Source organism: Sebastes fasciatus, chromosome 18 (genome assembly GCF_043250625.1).
Source record: "Sebastes fasciatus isolate fSebFas1 chromosome 18, fSebFas1.pri, whole genome shotgun sequence".
NCBI lineage: Eukaryota > Metazoa > Chordata > Actinopteri > Perciformes > Sebastidae > Sebastes > Sebastes fasciatus.
The window spans coordinates 925,104-945,572 of NC_133812.1; the positions used below are offsets into that span (position 1 = coordinate 925,104).

A 20,469-nucleotide genomic window follows, 5' to 3' on the forward strand; every position below is an offset into this window, starting at 1 on the left:
CATATCACTCAGCAGAGAGTTCATGTTTCATTGGTAAATGTTATGCCCGCCCCCTACACATTAGCCCCGCCCCCTTTCATATCTCATGAACCGTTTGTAGTAGAGTCTTGTGGGAAGTGTCATATCACTCAGCAGAGAGTTCATGTTTCATTGGTAAATGTTATGCCCGCCCCCTACACATTAGCCCCGCCCCCTTTCATAACTCATGATCCGTTTGTCGTAGAGTCTTGTGGGAAGTGTCATATAACTCAGCAGAGAGTTCCTGTTTCATTGGTGAATGTTATGCCCGCCCCCTACACATTAGCCACGCCCCCCTTCATAACTCGCGAACCGCTTGTCGTAGAGCCTTGCGGCAGGCGTCGTGGCGCTCGTCAGAGTTTCGGTTTCGCGTCGGTCGGCGTCCCGCCAGCAACCCCGACCCGCGAGCAGGGGCGAGGGCCCTTTCATAGCTGCGTGCAGCTCTCGTTATTATTCTTTTTCTGCTGCAAGAACGCGTTTTTGACGACCTTAGCCATCCCCAAAACTCATCAGAATTGGAATATGCGTCAGAAGTGGCGAAAATTGCAATATTCTGTAGTGATTGGGCTCGGGTGCACCAGCGGGCTCGATAGCGCCCCCTATAGAAAGCAGGTTTCCAGAAAAAGTTACTTCGATCTTCACGAAATTTAAGTATGTCATTGCTCACATCTTCAATGGCACATTAAATATTTTTGAGATTTTTTCGGCCAACAGGAAGTCAGCCACGTTGGACTTCCTGCGTGATTTTAAAATTTACGAACACATTTTTGAGGACTTTAGGATGCACCAAATCTCATGAAACTTTACACGCACATCCAAACTGGTAATCCCTTTGATTCAGTGGTGAAATTTTTTTTGGGCGTGGCATGTTGGCTCTCTAGCGCCCCCTTATGTCCTTTTTGCCTTTGAACATCCATTCGTATACCTTGGCATACTCGTAGACGCATGAAATTTGGCAACATGATAGACACCTGTGAACTTTATGTAACTGCATAGCCATTAGGCTCAGTTTGTTTTTATACGGCTCTATAGCGCCCCCTAACGCGTTGAAATTTTAACTTTGTCAAAGTTGATCCGATATTCACGAAATTTGGTATGCATATCCCACTCATCATTTGAAACATATTCCTCATTGGGTTTCATTAGCCCCGCCCACCCAGAAGTCGGCCATATTGGATTTTGATGTCATTTTTGCGTTTTATTGGCCGCGTACTTTAACGAACTCCTCCTACAGATTTGATCAGATCGAGTTGATATTTGGTCAGGACCATCTCAAGACCTTGAGGATGAAAAGTTATTAAAATGGTGAGCGTTCACTTAACGAGCGGACCGTGGCGTGGCGGCCATTTTGAGCCATTCGCCAGTTATTGTAACTCAACTGTACATAGTCCGATCTGCCCCAGATTTCTCAGGTATGATGGTGGTACAGTCTTGAGGACATGTATATGAAAAATTATACTCATAGCCCCGCCCTAAGACGTTAGCCCCGCCCCCTTTCATATCTCATGAACCGTTTATAGTAGAGTCTTGTGGGATGTGTCATATCACTCAGCAGAGAGTGGGTTAACCCTAACTCAACTGTACATAGTTCGATCTGCCCCAGATTTCTCAGGTATGATGGTGCTCCAGTACTGATGGCATGTATATGAAAAATTATACTCATAGCCCCACCCTAAGACGTTAGCCCCGCCCCCTTTTATATCTCATGAACCGTTTATAGTAGAGTCTTGTGGGAAGTGTCATATCACTCAGCAGAGAGTTCATGTTTCATTGGTAAATGTTATGCCCGCCCCCTACACATTAGCCCCGCCCCCTTTCATATCTCATGATCCGTTTGTCGTAGAGTCTTGTGGGAAGTGTCATATCACTCAGCAGAGAGTGCCTGTTTCATTGGTAAATGTTATGCCCGCCCCCTACACATTAGCCCCGCCCCCTTTCATAACTCATGATCCGTTTGTAGTAGAGTCTTGTGGGAAGTGTCATATCACTCAGCAGAGAGTTCCTGTTTCATTGGTAAATGTTATGCCCGCCCCCTACACATTAGCCCCGCCCCCTTTCATAACTCATGAACCGTTTGTCGTAGAGTCTTGCGGGAAGTGTCATATCACTCAGCAGAGAGTGCCTGTTTCATTGGTGAATGTTATGCCCGCCCCCTACACATTAGCCCCGCCCCCTTTCATAACTCATGAACCGTTTGTAGTAGAGTCTTGCGGGAGGTGTCATATCACTCAGCAGAGAGTTCATGTTTCATTGGTGAAGGTTATGCCCGCCCCCTACACATTAGCCCCGCCCCCTTTCATCACTCATGATCCGTTTGTCGTAGAGTCTTGTGGGAAGTGTCATATAACTCAGCAGAGAGTTCCTGTTTCATTGGTGAATGTTATGCCCGCCCCCTACACATTAGCCACGCCCCCCTTCATAACTCGTGAACCGCTTGTCGTAGAGCCTTGCGGCAGGCGTCGTGGCTCTCGTCAGAGTTTCGGTTTCGCGTCGGTCGGCGTCCCGCCAGCAACCCCGACCCGCGAGCAGGGGCGAGGGCCCTTTCATAGCTGCGTGCAGCTCTCGTTATTATTATTCTTTCTTTTTTTTCTTTTTTTTTCTCTATGAAAGCAAAACAAACAATGGGAACCTGTCAGTTCTCTACTGTGGTACCTGGCCTATCAGGTGAGAGCATAGCAGGTTGAGCATCTGCTGGATGTCTCTCAGCTCGTTGTGTGGGGTTGTGCGGGTGGGTTCAGGGACAGGGGTGGTGAGGGCTGGGTCTGCTGCTCTCCTCACTGCCTGAGCATAACCCAGTGGGCCAGGGTGGAATTCCTGTCGCTGGGGTTCGAGTTGGGCCCTTGAGGGCAGGAGGGGCTCTGTCACACTTGAGGGTGATCATAGCTGCCCTGGTGAGGTCTTAGTGGGGCACGGTGTGGAGGGAGATGAGGATGATCTTGTCTCCATTGGGGTTGTCTGGGTGATGGTCCAGTGGGGTGTCTTGTTGGTCTGAGGTGGTTATGGACAGGGCTGCTCCTTCTGCGGGGTGTGGATTGGTCTCTGTTGAGAGCGACATCTTTCAGTGTCCAGGCGAAGACGGGGACAGTGTTCTTCAACAGATGAACATGGTCGTATAGACAGTTGATATCTAGGGTGGGGTGGTGGGCCAGGTGAACGTTGGGCCTCAGGACACAGTGTCTGGACATGCTGCTGTTGATCCTGTGGATGGTGTCAGGGTGGAAGTCTTTCCTTGGTAGCAGGGTTGATATGACCACTCTGCTGTTGGGGAAGGTGGTGGAGGCTTTCTCTATCATTCCTCTGAATGACTCTGACACTCTCTCCTGCTGGCTCCTCAGGTTGTTGGAACCAGTGTGGATGATGATGTGGCTTGGGGATCCCAGCTGCTCCTCTGACAGCTGTCCATGGCATGTTGGGTGTTTGGACACCAGATTTTAGCCACTGTATGGTTGGGGAAAAGTTTCTTTTCATTTATAAATTTGCCGTTGGAGTCGATAAGGATGACGATGTCTGGCTTCTCTCTCAGCTGTGCTGGTCTGGAGGGGTTTGAGGTGGTGTTGATCTGTGGGCTGAGGGGAGATCTGGGTATGGTGTCCGTCTGTTGGCTTGAGTTGGAGCTAGGGGTAGAGGGAGGCTGTTGAGTTGGTGGGTTCTGGTTGCTTTCAGTGGGGCTCACATGGTTCTGGTTGTGGCCTGGGTGTGAGTCCAGCTGCTCTTTCAGGGCCTGTGTAAGTTCCTCCGACAGAACAGTCAGTTCCCTCTTGTAGATCTCTCTCTCCTCTCTCAGCTCCTTCACCTCCTCTGATAGAGCAGTCAGGTCTTTCCTGTAGCTCTCTCTCTCCTCTCTCAGCTCCTTCACCTCCTCTGATAGAGCAGTCAGGTCTTTCCTGTAGCTCTCTCTCTCCTCTCTTAGCTCCTCCACCTCTTCTGTCAGAGCTGTCAGCCGTGCCATGTGGCTCTCTCTGTCTTGCTACAGCTCTCTGACCTCAGTCCTCAGGGTGGTCAGCTCTCTCCTGTAGCTGTCTCTGTCCTGCCTCAGCTTGGTCAGCTCTGTGCTGATGGTAGAGGAGTCTTGCTGTGCTGTGGTGCACTGGGTTGGCTGTTGGCTGATCAGCTCTCTCAATTGTACGAGCCCTCTCTCCAACTCTTTGAATTTCACCTTCGTCAGTGATGGTGTGGTTCAGCTGGAGGTCCTGGGCCTGTTCTGCGCTGGCGGGCTTGTTCTCTTCAGAGGGTTGGTCAGTAGTGGGGCAGCTGGGAGCTGGGCTGGTGTCTGGCAGGGTGTGGGTGTTAGTGGGGGCATACTTCTCCTGTTGGGCCCTTTTCTTTATGAGGAGAAAGTCCAGCTCAAACTGTTGGAGGTTCCCCTGCACTAACACAGTCCCGTTCTTGTATATGTTGACTGTTGTCATGACACTGACTGGGTCTTCTTCCTCTTGATTTTTAGTTTCCAGCCATTGCAGATCCTCTCTTTCTTCACAGAGGTGTAGTGGGTACTTATGGCAGAGTGCCATGCTATTGGCTGGTCTGTGAGGAAGATCAGATTGCTGACACCTCCACTCTTGTATAGATCAGAGAAGAGTGTCTCTGGTCTTTCCTTCAACAGTTTCTGTTTGTATGCCTTCCTGGCGCTGTCATTTTTAACTTCTTGTGGGTAGACAAGAGGAATAGCATCCGTCCAGGCTGTGGTTGAGTCCATGGAACCCTGCTGCTGCTGCTGCATTGCTGTTGCTGTTGCTACTCCTTGGCAACCGTTTTGCTTGTTTTTAGCTTTTGTTATTTAGCTGTTAGCTTTAACTTGCTAATATTTAGCAGTTATAGTTATTTCTTTTATAAATCCTTATTTCAATTATATTGTCTCTCTATTTTTCTCACTCACGTCTTTGGCTGTATTCCTCATCCTAGTTTGGCTGTCTTCACTGTCCTGCTTGCTGACTGACAGCTGTCAGTTTGGCAGTGTGTTGGGTTTTTCCTGTTGGGCTTTTCAGCTGAGCAGTACTTCTCCAAGTTTCTCGCTTGCCGATCCTTTTTTTTCTTCCAGGGAGGTAATTCTCTCTCTCTCTCTCACACATACCATCTCTCTCTCTCTCTCTCTCTCTCTCTCTCTCTCTCTGTCTCTCTCTCACACACACACACACCATCTCTCTCTCTCTGTCGGTCTCTCTCTCTCTCACACACACACGATGCATCCTTCACATCTTAATGGTGAACTTTAACAAAATAGTACCTTTATTTACCTCTATGTCTAAAGCCTACTGTCTTTTCAGCCGAGTGTTTGGCTGCATTGTGGAGAAAGAGAATGGAGTCCAGACTCCACAGTTCCAGGATTGAACCTGTTTTGACACCTTGAGCACACGACCAGCTGGAAGCACGCTCACTAGATGCGCTTGTTGCTGGAATCATGCCTAGACACAAAAAACAAGCCCTTCAAACATGCAGACAGGAATGTTGGGACAGTTTGGATCAGAGAGTCAGATTCATGTTCTCCCCGTGTTAGCGTGGGTTTTCTCCGGTGCTCAGGTTTCCTCCCACAGTCCAAAGACATGCAGGTTAGGTTCATTGTTGACTCTGAATGTCCCGTAGGTGTGAATGTGAGTCTGAATGGTTGTCTGTCTCTATGTGTCAGTCCTGTGATAGTCATGAGACCTGTCCAGGGTAAACCCCGCTCCAGCCCCCCCGCCACCCCAAATAGGATAAGAGGTTACAGATAATCGATGAATGAAGTGATATAAATATTTCCACAGCACTAATTCTTGAGCTCCAGTAGCTCTTCTATTGGATCAGACAACACGGGCCAGCCTTCGCTACCCACGTGCATCAATGAGCCTCGGGTCTGACCCTGTCGCCGGTTCACCGGTTCTCCTTCCTTGGACCACTTTTGGTAGGTCCTGACCACTGCAGACCGGGAACATCCCACAAGAGCTGCAGTTCTGGAGATGCTCTGACCCAGTCGTCTAGCCAGCACTATCTGGCCCTTGTCAAAGTCGCCCACATCCTTACACTGGCCCATTTTTTCTGCTTCCAACACCAAAGTTCAAAGTTCACTTGTTGTCCAATATATCCCCCCCCCCCACTGGTGCCATGGTAACCAGTAGGGATGTGCATTCCAAGCAAAAATCACTGGGTATTATTCGATTATTATTCGAAGCCAGCCATTCGGAACCTTAAACCAAGTGCGGCCCGGCGGCCTCAACCTGGTCACCTCTCGTGCGCCTCCGCGTACCCAACTCTCCTTCCTCCTTCGGAGGGAGCACGGGGGTTTGTGGAAGCGGCACACACACACATAAACACACACACACACACACAAACACACACCCCTGCGCTAACAGAAAAGAGCCGAACTGAACGTGCCACACACGTTTTACCGGTAGTAACGTTACTACCAGGCAGCGCCTTCAATGGTTAATACGAGGGAAATATATATGTTTTAAGATGGGACGAATAGTCGCATTAATTATTTGATTTTTTTATTAATAACGACTATTCGAAAAATCAAAAATCATAACTCATCCCTAGTAACCAGATAATCCATGTTATTCACTTCCCCTGTCAGTGGTCTGAATGTTATGGCTGATCAGTGTATGTTTGAAAGCAATACTGAATGCCTGAGATACACCAAGATACCCAGCTCCACCCCCCCACAAGTCACACATATTGCATCATCCCCACAACACCTCCAACACCTCCTCATCTGCAACATGTTCCCACGGCTATGCTCACAAAACAGGGACAATTTTGAGATCTGAATTACTGTCAGCCAAATATAAGCAAGTCTCGAATAACGGCCGTGACATGGCCAGCTCACACAAATAAAAGGTATCCCATAATCAAGGCAGCAGGTTGTATTACCTGGACTATTATGGCTCACATGGTAAATTCACCATAAAGTGCGTTTCCGTTTTATTGCTCAGTGTTTACCTGTTTCTGAGTTGTTGTTCCGACTTGAGGGGAGTTCACGTTCATTTTCTCAGTAGGGAACTAATTTGTCAGCACAAAGCCTTTTAAGCATTATACACTACATCAGTTAGCCTAGCAGCTAGCGGACCTTTCCTTAATGATGGATCTTCTACTCTTTCTTGGTTTAGGTCACTGCATCTCCAGAACACCACGGCTGAATTTCAGCCTTCATGCACGTTCTTTCAGCCCGACATAGTTGAAACAGAGCAGCTGATAATGGTAGAGAGAGCAACAAGCTAACGGACTGCTGAGTGTTTGACTGTCGTCTCTCTGCCCCCCCGCTGAAACACAGTAAAGACTGTCACACTAAGCTGAAATAAAACACACACACAGTGCACATACATTAGGTCGGCTACATAAAGTCTTTTCTTTCTCACTTCCAGGGGGAGCGGGGGCCCCGTTGGGGGGGGCAGGACGCCTCCTCACATCTGTGTAGTAAGCGTTGAGTTTCATTGACTTTGAGCTTCACAGAGAAAGAAAAATTGGCAAAGTGGTTTGAAAAGCAATATTTCAGTTAGCACGATTCTGTTGATGGAGTTGATGCTGTAGAAATGGACATTACACTAAATGAACCCTGACAACAGCAAATGAAAACAGATCAGAACAAACGGGAGGTGTCTTAATAGAATATGATATCAAATATAAATAATATATTCTATATATAAGGCCTGGTTCTGTCTGCAGTTAAAGTAAATAAAGGCCCCCAGTCACAAAGCTTTTCCCCCAGGCCATAAGACTACTCCATAAATAATACACACATATACACACACACATACACACACACAGATATACCCACATATAAGTGCAATCCAACCCCTGTGCATTATGTGACCAATCTCATTGGATGCAAACTCTTTATTGTTTTTTCTTAAATGAATATTTTTATTGCTTTTTACATTTTGTTATTATAGTTATTGTATCTTATTGTATTATATTGTATATGTCTTTTTAAATTTACTATCTATTTTCTTTCTTTTACGGAGCCTCCCAGCGAAAGCATTTCACACAGTTGTGGTAATAAACATGCATGAATCTCTGGAGAGGGAGGCATTCATTATATCTAACAACAACGGAGGCTGGACACTTTAGGAAGGTGACAGCGAGTATTTATCACTGATAAAACTGAAATGTTAGCGGGAAACTGGGCGATGCTGTCAGATGCTTTAGAGAGATGAAACATTAATCCAGGACGGGCACTCATCGATGTTCACTCAGCAGTCCTCTCAGGTCACACTGATTCTACAAAGGACAGTTTATAGAGATAGGGGCTAAAAATACCAGGAAAGGCCAGTGCCGTGTGTGTGTGTGTGTGTGTGTGTGTGTGTGTGTGTGTGTGTGTGTGTGTGTGTGTGTGTGTGTGTGCATAATGAGAGGGAGCAGGGAATCAGCTGGCTGATTGGGCCGTGGCGGGACAGAGCTCCATTCATTAGGGGGCAGGAACAACACAACAACAGAGATCCCGAGAGGCACCCGCGCTGCCAAAGCTAACGGGATCTGCTTTTTATTCAATCTACTTGTTTTCCATTAAGTTAATTAAGGCACGCGGAACTGGAGAAGTATCCTCCCTTTTAGTCTCAGGAGGAGGTGAAGAAAGGAGATCAGGATGGTGGATCCTCTAATTGGCTCAAGAGCCACGGTGCAGTGAGTGGCAGTGCTGACACACTAACCCTCTGATAGGCCCACTAACAAAGAGCTGGGGGGGGGGGGGGTATGCAAAAAAAAAACACTTCCCTATTTATTCTTCCTCTTCACCTCCTGCTCTCTGCACCTCCTCCACTCCTTTTAGCTTTTTACCGCTCGCTGTTTTTACTGTCAAACTGTTGTTTCTGTACAGACACTTCAGACTGTAGACTGAGCAGAACCATACTGAGCTTAACAAGTCTGTATAAGAACTCCCTCTCTGCTTCGGATATTCACACTACACCTCTGAGAGACACAGCTTTATTCTGCCGGCTCTGTCCGCCTATGTTATATCACGCCTGGCGTGGCTGTGCTGGCCCGCTGCCTCCACTACTGGAGGTGGGGCAGCGGGGCCAGTATGTGTTTTAAGTGCAACACTGGGCCTCTATGAAGCGCCGTGCTTGGTTCTGGCCGAGCTCAACAAGATGCCATGCCCTCCGCAGCGATGGGGACTACTAGGAGATCATCTCGGTCCTTCTGCAGAAGAGCCGTGAGTCCCAGCCACACATGACGGGACCCCGGTCCACAGTGTGGCTCTGACACGGTGGGGCGTCAGGCTGGGGAGATGCCAGCGAAATGCCCAACACGCCTAAATTATTAGCAGCTGCAGCCGCTGAGCTCCAAAATACTCCCACGTTTCCCTGTCACGAACCAGCGGGAAGTCCAGGTGAATCGGAGTCAGCAATGGGCTTCCGCAGACCGTGGAACTGGCACAGAGGACACATCATCGTCCTCATCAGCAGACAAAGCCAGTGTCTTGGCAGGAATGAGTTGTAGCGGCGACTCCATCCGTGGAGATGTAGCATTAGGTGTGCAAACGCTGAAGAGGCCGGCTACGTTTATGCAGATCTCAGTGTGTTAACGTGTGTGTGTGATGGGAGGAGAGGAGTACCCATAGAGTCCAGTAGAGGGCGGAGCCTGTGTGAGTTAGAACCACCAAGAAGAGTCTCAAACCACCCAAACAACACGCCATGTGGTCCATTTTCCTTCCTCACAACTGCACCTAGATTTAACCTCAGATCAGCACTCTAAAGATGGTCAGACGCTCCCATGGAACCGCTCGGACACATTCAAAGTGATCAAATGATTCTGTGTGATTGAATTGTGTTTTTTCACCTTAAAGATGGTGAAAGATCATTTATAAGGAATTGATTCACAGCTTTTATGTGTTCAAAGTGTGGTGAGGTTTTCCCAGAAAAACTTGTGGTGCTGATGAAAACCTCAATCAAAACTAAATGACCATAACCAAAATATAAATGAGATATGATACAAAAATGTGTCATTTTGGTGGAATATGTACAATAAATACTGCACTTTATATTTGTAGTTTTGTAATTGCGTAATTTTTTTTCTTTTAATCATGTGTCTTCTTTGCCTCTACATGGCTGAAGAATAGCAATGAATATAAAAATGAATATAAAACATTCTGCAAACACCTGGAGCAGTGCTAACGCTGATGGCTGTGAGACTTACGTCAGGTTTCACGGCCACATCGGACTGAGCTGACAAAGGGCTTCTCTGACTCACACACACAGCTCAATGTCTCTATTCTCATATCTCTGTACCCTCCTGGCCATTCAGTGTCCCACAGGGCTACCCACCAAGGCAAACACTGCATGTTATTAACTAGATATTAGACATTTAAGAAATAGAAATTGCAGCCAGGGAATAAAGTGCTTATGCTGAAAGTTCACACAGTGAGCAGACTCCCAGTCTATCTACAGCCGGAGCTCAGTGGTACTTCACATGGGAGAAGTATATTCGGATTAAAAGATGACATCTCAAAAGCTTTTATACTCAACGATTTCTCTGCTGCAGTTGTGTGACCTCATTTCAGGAAACAAAGAGGGTTTCTTTTCAGCCTGGATAATCTGATGTGAGAGGATCCTTAAGTTACGGATACGACGTGGAAAAGGAAAGATAAAATGACGGAAACTGCAGAGTAGAGGGCAGAGAGGCTGCAGAGGGTAAACACCCAGTTTGGTCCCATACATTCAGTACGGTTTCTATTTCATTTATTCATTTATGTGGTATTTCTCTATTAATTAGGTGACTTACTGATCAATTATATAAGTCAGCAATCAAGTTAAAATATATACATTGTATTCTATTTGAGCTTGTTCATTATATTTTATTGTTTATTTATTATTTATTTAGAGCACCGACGTCAGGCAGCGAAGGTCCTATTGAAACTGTAGGAAATATTCTTTTTCTTTTTCTTAAAATGAATCGCATTTTGAGGGCCTTACGGTGCTCGGAAAGTTGTTAAACTTTGCACACTCATCAGACGCGGTGGAAAACTATTATTTTAAGGCTCTCGGGCTTGGGTGTTGCAAAATGGCTCGCTAGTGCCCCCTAGAAAGTTTGAAAAATGTAGCCCCTCATTCAGGTTTCACCTACATGTATGGAATTTGGCAGGCAGATGTAACATCTGGAGACGCACAAAAAAGCCTCTTGGAGGTATGCCCAAAACCCAACAGGAAGTAAGCCATTTTTATATCAATGTGCCATTTTCAGCATTTTACAGGCCATGTACTGTAATGAACTCCTCCTAGAAAACTCATCTGATCCACTTCAGATTTGGTCAGGACCATCTAAAGACCTTTACGGTCTAAAGCTGTCAAACGTGCCTGGCACAATGATAACTAGTCCGATAACTGATGTGTGTCCAGTTGTATGAGGACCAGACCTAATCCCCTCTGGATCCTGAGTGTCTGTGGGCCCAACGCCAAAGCTCTGCTCATTTATTCATGAGTTCTGATCCCTTCTCGTATGGCTCTGACAGGTCAGCACTCAGAGCCAGACAGCAGTCTCTCAAGACTCAGCTCAACAACAGGCCAGAGCCTCATTTCCTGTCCTCTCCCTGACTGACTGCCCCCCCCCCCCAGTGCCAGAATCGGTGGTGGCCTCGTACAGACCCGTTTCATTATGTTTACGGTCTGAAGTCAGTCAGTTGGGAGGACCATTGTAGCATCTGTTTGGGTGTTGGTGTTGCTAGTGGGTGCATTTTTTCTTTCTTCACAGTGGAATTGGACCATGTCCCCACAATTGTTTGTCCACACAATATTCAGGCATTCGGGTGCAAATTTTGTGGGATTCCCTCAAACAATTATTGGCCATGTTAACAATCAATGGCTGGTTAATCGTTGACTCTATCATAATAGTGAATGGGCAGATAAAAATATTAAATATTAAAATATACATTTTATTTATTTATTTAAAAAGGATCCCCACGAGCTGCCAAATAGGTGTGTTTGCCGGACATGATGCATTCACGGTCAGTATGTAGCGTCCGTCGTCTGTTTATCGATTGATAGCATGCCGCTGATACGCCAAAATGAACAAAATGGGTCAATTATTTTTATTTATTACTTAAAGGCTACATGCCTCTGTTTTTTGTAATGTTCAAATGTTTTTAATAAAAGAGTACGTGTTGAATTACAGTACAGGGGATTTATTGTTGTTGGTTTTTTTTTTACCGTGGTATCGAATTTGGTATCGAGAATCGTGGAAATTCACTGGTATTGGTATCGACTACTAGATTTCTGGTACCGTGACATCCCTATTTATCACATACATTCTATATACAACCTCATATTTTTGTTACGCTAATAACATTAAAATTTTCCAAACATATATAAATTTCACATTCATACATATCTTCCACAACCATTTAGCCTCAAGGCCCATCATCAGGGAAAAGAAACAAAAAAAACATAGATGACCAACACTGGACTATCGATCAGCTGCTTCAGTAATGTATTCTTAGATGGTATTTGAATGACGATTTGTTCAAAAATGTATTAAAAAGTGAAAAGTGTTCCAGCTCCCCTCAGCTCCCCTGGCCCGTTTTCTTTTGAATCAGGTCAGTGGTGACGTGCTGATACAAACTGAAGAGGTGTCATCCACTATAAAGGACCTTGAAGGTCTTCAGCATCATCATCAGATTCTCTTTATACCACAGGAACTGGATTAGTGGTAAAATGACTTCGGTCCGCGCCCTCTGGGCGCTCACATAAATGGCCTCTCCATCTCAAAGTCCCAGGATGAGTTTCTGTCCCGGTCCGTCCCTGTTGCACATAGAGGCGGCTTAATAGTTTTTGGCCCAGAGCTGCAGAAGTGATGCGCTGGGCCTGTTAATAGCCTCCATCAGCTGTGTGTCACTGCTGCTGCCACTCTGGTGACAAGCAGGCCAAACGACAAGAACTAACTTCCTGTTGTTTTACAACTCCATCATGCACCTGTCCCTTCCACCTCCCACAGTATACTCCAGTATATTCCACCCCCCACAGTATACTCCAGTATATTCCACCCCCCACAGTATACTCCAGTATATTCCACCTCCCACAGTATACTCCAGTATATTCCACCACCCACAGTATACTCCAGTATATTCCACCTCCCACAGTATACTCCAGTATATTCCACCTCCCACTCTCCCTCACCATTTAAAACCCTCAGACTCACCAACATGTTCCACCTGGTTACTGACAGGCGCTCAGCACACACCTGTAGCTCCTTCTCATTAAACCAGCTAACCACTCGACCCTGTACGCCACTAAACCACAGCACTGTTTCTTCCATCAGCTTCTACATCATCAGTTGATATATTGTTAATAGATTCATTTTTAAATGGAGATTAACTGCTAATCCATTACTTATTGACATCCCTATTCAGACTGCAACTAAAAAATGTAATGTATTATTAATAGACAAATTAAAATTATTGACAAATGCACACCATAAAATACCAGATGTTGTTATACACTAATTGATTAATTGACTCATCAGTTCAGCACTAATTCAATACACTCACACAGTGCCAGAGCTGCTTAGTTGCATTAAAACACAGCATCTTTCTGACGTGACACTCACAGGGCGGAGCACTCAGACCCCCTCTGCACCTGCCCTTAAAATGTGTCTTGTATCCAGATTTGATCTAGATATGATTTAACGTGATTACATTTACACCTGGTGTTAATAGGTGTCTTCAGTTTCCACATCGAGATCCGATCGCTCTGTCTGAAAGGACTGAAGAAGCCTCCGGAGGCTGCGTAACACACAGGCCGGCAACCGGGCGCTGCTGGAGAGGGGGTGTGTAATGAGCGGACACATCAGCCTCAAAACGCCGCCGTCTAGGGGCAGACGACCTGTAAACGTGACTTTGAGTTCTTTAAATGTCAGGTGTAAATGGGGTTTTAGTTTGGAACTTTTCTAATATATCCATGCTTTGGTGTTCCATTTGAAGGAGAACTGTGTCATCCTTTGTGTGCACTATCTCATCCAGATGGTCATGTGTTAGTTCAGGCAGGTGGAGGGCATATGGACGACAGACCACTAACCAAAACGCTGCTTCCGTCACCACAAAGATGGTTACTTCCTCCCTGCCTGCCAAGGACACACAATCAGTCTGTCCACGGCAGATCACTCAGGAGTATGAACACTAGACTCTCATCCATATCCAGTCATACAGCTTTTCTTGGAGAAAATTGAGGCTGCAGAACTGGCAGACATGACTATATAATCCCAGTTTTAGAGAGGCAGAATCGATGGCAAATGAGGGGACAGTGCAGCCGTCCATAGCAACAGATGAGAGTCTGACATCAGGACTCATCCGCGGGGGGGGGGGGGGGGGGGGGGGGGAGTAAACGGAGCAGAGTCCTGCTGTGCATCGCCCTTTCTACCTCCAGCCTTTTATTCCTTCCAGCCCGGTGCCGGACTGCTGTGACTGACTCGGTGGCTGCCCCCTTACTGACCGTCACAACAGTAGGTCAGGCTAACGGTGACATTAAAGCAACACCGGGCCACCGGGCAGCACAGAGCCAGGCACGACTCACTACTCATAGTCTGGTTGAAGCAAAGGTTTGTGTCTGGATTACTAACCACCGGCAGTGGACAGAAACATGACAACTAGGGCTGAATGATTGGTTGTTGGGGTCTTTGTTGATACTGATTCTCTTGTTAATGTGTTGCTTTGTATGCTCTTTTTATAAATCATTATCTCTGGCACATTAATAATCACAAACACAAGTCCCATATTGATGCATCCTGGTAGGCAAGGGTCTAAGTTGCTGACCATGAATTTCCCGTGGTCGCATTCATGCGAGTGCATGATGGTCATTATCAATGGTTCCCCCACCAGCACTTTGTGCCCTACACACAGGACGTGATGCACATGTACACAGAGGAATAGCTTTACCAAACAATCCATTCAGCTGTTACCGTGATCAGCATATAGCTGACTATATCAAAAATCACAAAATAAGGAGAGAGAGGAGGAGGTTGGAGGGGAAGGACCGACAGCATTGTGGTTGTCTGACAATCAACAACTGACATTTTATCAAATTTTTATCAAGAGAACAATTTCTAGAGATAGTGTTGGTGTTTCTGACTCCAATAACTGCAAAAGATGGCTGCGAGTGTAAAACCCAAATCATAGGTTGAAACCTTGAACTTTGGTCCATCAGTGTGTGACATATTGATTTGATTTTTTACAACGGACATGCACGAGCTTCTATACATACTACAATCAGGGGTCTGCATACACAGACATGTTTCACACATGCACACTAGAAAACCTCCTGATAGCAACAGGATGAAAAAAATCACACAAAAAAGAAAACAGTGTGTGCAACCACTTATAGGACCGACAATATGTATATACTATATATATACACACATAATAAAGTACATACAGTACATACAGCAGAGGGGACACAAGCATCCAGTTTATTTTTCGAGCGCCTCAGTGTTTTTTCACAACACCTAAGCCGAAAGAACAGAGAAACATTATAGACACATTTGCTGTCATTTCTGGTCGCACTGCCTCTGTCCCCTCGTCTGCTCTCTGTGTCGGAGTTACACAGTGGACGGGGCTCAGGCAGCTCCACCCGACAGTCCAAATGGACTTGGTTTCAAAGCCAAACTCCACAGCTCCGGTGTGGAACATTGTGGGTTGGCTGAAACACACGGGGTACGGATGCCAGGCCTCACGTCGGCGGGGCGGAGCTGAGTTTTAAACCTGGTACACAGGCTCCGTCTTTGTGGTGTGTGGTGGCGTGCCAGCTTCACTGTATTCTATTGAGTGATAATTCAGGGTTTGGAAGTGTAGGCTATATTAACCAGTACTGAATGAACTAACTGGATGTTTTTGATAACAGGGTTACAGATATACACATTGAAAATTCTTAACCGATGCTGCGTGTAGTGTCGCCGACATGCAGTCACTTTCCGAGTAAAAGTCTCCACCGCACATTTAGTTTAGTTTCGCAGGTTGTCAGCTGTGTGTCTGGCCGGATTAACGATAGCGATTGTCCAATAAACAGTGTGTGTTTTTGTGCTATGTTAGTATCTGTAGCTCTGCTGGTAGCTTCGTGCTCGCCGCCGCTCTGTCATTGCGGCGTAACTTTTACGAGCATCCGACAGACCGTGTGTGTGTGTTGGCGGTGAGTGTGAGGTTGTTGGTGGCATTCTAGCTGTGATCGTAGGTGTAGCAGTGTGTGTACAGTTTATTTGTCGGTGAATAAATGCTATGAAACTACAACTCCTCCACTCCGCTCAAGAGAGCCAGAGACCGGAGCCGACTTCCTGTATCCTGCAACTCCAGTTCCGCCTCTTAAAGTGAGCTTTTCTTCTTAAAGAGACGAGCCGCTCCTCCGTGTTTTTCTCAGCTTTTTAATTAATTGTTCATATTTATTTTAACCGTTTAACCGATAGCGTTAATCGGTTGAAATGCTTAATGTCGGTCAACGGTTAAACGGTTCATTATTAACATCCCTACATTAATCTGATGATTTATTTTAATGTGAAACGTAAAAACACCCACAAGGATGGTCTGCTGCGTCACATTGCCTCTGGTACAATGAGGTGTTTATTAGAATCATGTTTATACAGATGGACTTGTTTTTTACACAGTTCTATGTAGTCTTTACCTGTTGGAGTTGTGGTTTTATTTATTTATTGTCTGAATATTCTTAAGAATGAATTGACTTTAAAAGGTTGTACTTGCATTATTATGCTATTATATTATCATTATATCAGTGGCTTAAAATGGTCTTAAAATGACAACAATATTGTTCATCACAATTATTTCTGGGACAATATATCGTCCAACAAAAGTAGTCATGATTACAGATCTGACCATGAGTTGGCCTGAAGCCCATTATTGTGTTCTCTTGTGAAAATAAACAGGTTGTTAATCGTCTCTATGCTGAACAGGAGTTCAGCTACACACACTATGATTCATGTGTGGGTGTGTGTGTGTGTGTGTGTGTGTGTGTGTGTGTGTGCGTGTGCTGGTTCTATGAGATGATGACTCAACCACTGGTCTGGATCTGGCCCAGAGTACTGCTCCTGTCTCCTGCTGCTCACACTGATTGGACTTCTCCCAACACACGATACTGTTGAATAAACAAGCTGTTGCTAATGCTAATGCTGCTCTTCCATCTCTCCACAGGCTACACAGGGAGAGGGGGTGGAGGTGGAGGTGGAGGTGGAAGCTGATTCAGTGAATGAGCGGAGAAAGGGATGATGAGCAGCGATGAAGGAGGAGTAGGGACAGAATGAGAATGCTGCTGAGGAGGATGTGGATGGAGCGTGAGGTGTGCTAGTCTGTGTCCTGGCCCCAGTCAAGCCTGAGACACAGCTCTCTGCTCGTCCCTATGGAGCTCAGGATGGGCTTAGTGTAACTCAGCCAAGAGCACGGTGACATATGTGCCATTATTTATAGCCAGCAGATCCGCTGAGAGGCCCACGGGCTGCTTAGAGAAGGTATTATATGAGAGCCCAAAGACCAACCTGGCTACCATCAAGCTCACAGGACATTTAGCAGACCCATTCATTCTCAGGAGAGGTACTAATACTACTACTAATACTACTACTAACGCTGTCATCAGAACAGAATTACAGGGTGAACTGAGACCAGTATTTCCTAGATCTCCAGTAATCAGCTGGAACAATAGCATGGATATAAAACAACAGGAAACCAGTTTCCCTTTCTGACATGACACTTTCTGCAACACTGGAATATTTAAAAGTCCAGACCTCAGGTCTGTCAGGACACATTTGGTGCTCTGCCATCGAGCTTTCTGGCTCATATTCCATTTAGTGCAGCAGTGAGGTAAAGCAAGTCATAGCTCTGACAGATTTAAGCTATGCTTACTGAGGGATTAGCAGTTTCACTGTGGCGCCTGGGAACTCAGTGATGGACAGCGAGGTAGATTAACATCCCCCCCACCCCCTCATATACACACACAACAATCAGGACTCTGTGCTGCACCGGCTCCTGCCACTAAGCCACCTCTAGCATGACACTAAAATATGTGTTGGAAGGGTTAAAGTTAAGTCAATTACAGTATGGCTGTAATCTGCACAAGGCAAAGGTCATCTTTCAGTAGACGGTGGGATTGGGGCAGGACGTTCCTTCGCTTGGCGTGCTACTTCACCTGAATCCACACCGCCTGCCTACATCCCGATCCTCCATCCATCCCGAGCCCTGTAAACAACTCCCAGCCACCAGCCCACATCTGTGGCTACCTCACCACCGAGGGGAACGCACAAGGCCATGCACTGTTCAGCTCCCCCCCACACATGGTTACCTGATCAACAAGCATGGGAAGAGTCAAGGTCGTGAACTGTCTTGATAAAGGCCCTCAAGGCCAGAACAAGACAAGAAAGAAGAACTGAATTGAAAGCGCACACGATGTTCAATAATGAGCTACAGATATGATGAAGCCGGAGGTTTCCCTCAGGCTCATTCACCTGCTGCAGTCTCACCTCCAGCTGGGTTTAATCAACTCAGCTGATCATAGCAGAGACATACTGAACTAGTTCCAACCCATTAGGGCTGTGTGCTGCTAGATAGGTGCTGCTAGAGAGGTAGAGAGGTCCTGCTAGAGAGGTAGAGAGGTGCTGCTAGAGAGGAGCTGCTAGAGATGTGCTGCTAGAGAGGCAGAGATGTGCTGCTAGAGAGGTAGAGATGTGATGCTAGAGAGGTAGAGAGGTGCTGCTAGAGAGGAGCTGCTAGAGATGTGCTGCTAGAGAGGCAGAGATGTGCTGCTAGAGAGGTAGAGAGGTGATGCTAGAGAGGTAGAGAGGTGATGCTAGAGAGGTAGAGAGGTGCTGCTAGAGAGGTAGAGAGGTGATGCTAGAGAGGTAGAGATGTGATGCTAGAGAGGTAGAGAGGTGATGCTAGAGAGGTAGAGAGGTGCTGCTAGAGAGGTAGAGATGTGCTGCTACACCGTCTGCCTGCAAACATGAAAACCCTCTCAGATGACTCTAGAGGAGTTTGTGATAAAGAGGAGCAGACACGGCGACAGATGATGGAATCACACCAGTTTGAGGAGAGAATTATATTATTATATTATTATATTATTATATTATTATATTATTATATGATTATATTATTAGATGATTTCATGATTACATGATTACATGATTACATGACTACTGCTGCAACATCTCTGGCTCGGTTCGGCTCCGTGTCAGACTGAAGTTAGTGCAGATATGATCAGATGATCAGATGATCGGAGGAGTGCGTGTGTCTCACTGCGACTTCTTACCTCATATCAGGCGGATTCTCTGTCCGGGAGATGCAGTCGATGATCACGACATCGCAGTTTTCATTCCGACGTTAATTCCAACCCCGTTAGTAATCTCCATCCCCGGTCTCGGGTCCCTGGTCTCGGATCCCTGGTCTCGGATCCCTGGTCTCGGACCCCCGGTCTCGTATCCCCGGTCTCGGATCCCTGGTCTCAGGTCCCCGGTGGTGCCTGATGACTCTTTTTCCTTTTGCGCGTAAAAAGCGAGCGAGGCGCGCGCCGCTCCGCCTCTGACAGCCGCTCCGAGCACACTGCTGGCGCGAGGAAAGACCACTTCACTGTTCCCTCGGACCGATCAGCTCCCAATGTGTTCTGCTTGAAGTTTGAGAAGACGGAACAGCATCAGTAAACTTTCACGGAGTCCGCAATGTCTGTCTAAAGACATGTGAATAATGTCCTCGCGGAGGATTCTGTCTGTTGTCTGCGGTTTGATCTGACTGTAAATATCCGCAGCCTGTAGTCCTCCTCACGCACTGACTGCGCCCTGTGTGCACGGCACAGAGACGCGGCAGATGGACTGGAAATACATGAGCATGTGACACATTTCAAATGCAAACACTCAGATAGCTCACAGCAGCAGCAGCAGCACAGAGAAGAGGCTGAGGATGATGATGATGATGAGAACATTCCTAAAGAAAACATTCATTTTAGCAAAACGGGGTAAAAACTGGGTACTTCCTCCAAAGGCCCCCTTTATTAAGGATTAACAAGTGGTATCTACTGGCTCCATTAATGAGAACACCACTGTAATAAAGATTACTAATGGTTAATAAATCCTTATGTGAAATCCCCATATGTGTAGGCAATACTCAATACTTAAAGCAGCAGTAGGTGAGATTGGAGCAAATATGATTCAAAAAAGTTATTTTTCTAAAACGGTCGCTATATCCTGACAGTAGTACATGAAACGGGTAACCTGAAAATATTAATGTTCCTCTGTGTCCTCCGGTGCTCCTAACGGCATCTGCAAGATTTCACAGACAGAGGAAAACAAGCAGTCAGAGCTGATCTGAGGTCTGCTGTCCATCTGCTGTCTATAAGAGCCAGCTGTCAATCACTCACCAACTCCGACCAAACGGTCAAACTAGGCAGCGCTGATCAAATATGAATCAATATTCTGTTACGTTAATGCCTATTTCTCTCCTCAGATGTTCTCAGAATCATATTATAGTGCACGGTTTAGCTGTAAAATGAGAAAGTTTGTGAACCGGCAGCCAGG

General features: G+C 46.3%; 1 protein-coding gene across 2 annotated transcripts in view; it reads right to left on the minus strand.

The window, feature by feature from the left end:
* The window catches only part of lrfn2b (leucine rich repeat and fibronectin type III domain containing 2b), a 235,658-nt gene extending 215,890 nt beyond the window's left edge, over nt 1-19,768 (minus strand). For both annotated transcript variants that reach the window (XM_074615454.1, XM_074615453.1), the window contains exon 1: nt 19,212-19,768. The gene's annotated coding sequence lies outside the window, so the exon portion shown is untranslated. The remainder of the gene's footprint in view (nt 1-19,211) is intronic.
* Between the last annotated feature and the right edge of the window lie 701 nt (nt 19,769-20,469).